Raw genomic sequence first — 365 nt, 5'->3', positions numbered from 1 at the left:
ACTGAGATATAACTGTCTTCCTACTTACCTATTTGTATATCTACGTATCACTCATCAACCAGTAACACAGTCAATTAGTATATTAGTCACTATACCTATTTTCTTTCTATCTTGCTAGCTACATACCTCCCTATCACTATGTCAGTCAATCTATATATAATATACTTACTTATCTATATATTAGTAAACAAAACACATTCGCTCTACCAGCTTAGCACAGGTAATGAAGTCAAGTGACCTGATTCATAAACAACCTGAATTCGTGAGTCACCTGAAGTTACTCATCGCACAGGAGACTTATTCCCGGGTTTTGACTCACCTGAAAAGAACAGAAACATATCAGATATTAGATTAGTTGTTATAAG

This window comes from Penaeus monodon, chromosome 20, assembly GCF_015228065.2.
Source record: "Penaeus monodon isolate SGIC_2016 chromosome 20, NSTDA_Pmon_1, whole genome shotgun sequence".
In the NCBI taxonomy this organism is placed as follows: Eukaryota; Metazoa; Arthropoda; class Malacostraca; order Decapoda; family Penaeidae; genus Penaeus; species Penaeus monodon.
Note: the sequence above shows the minus strand (reverse complement) of the source record.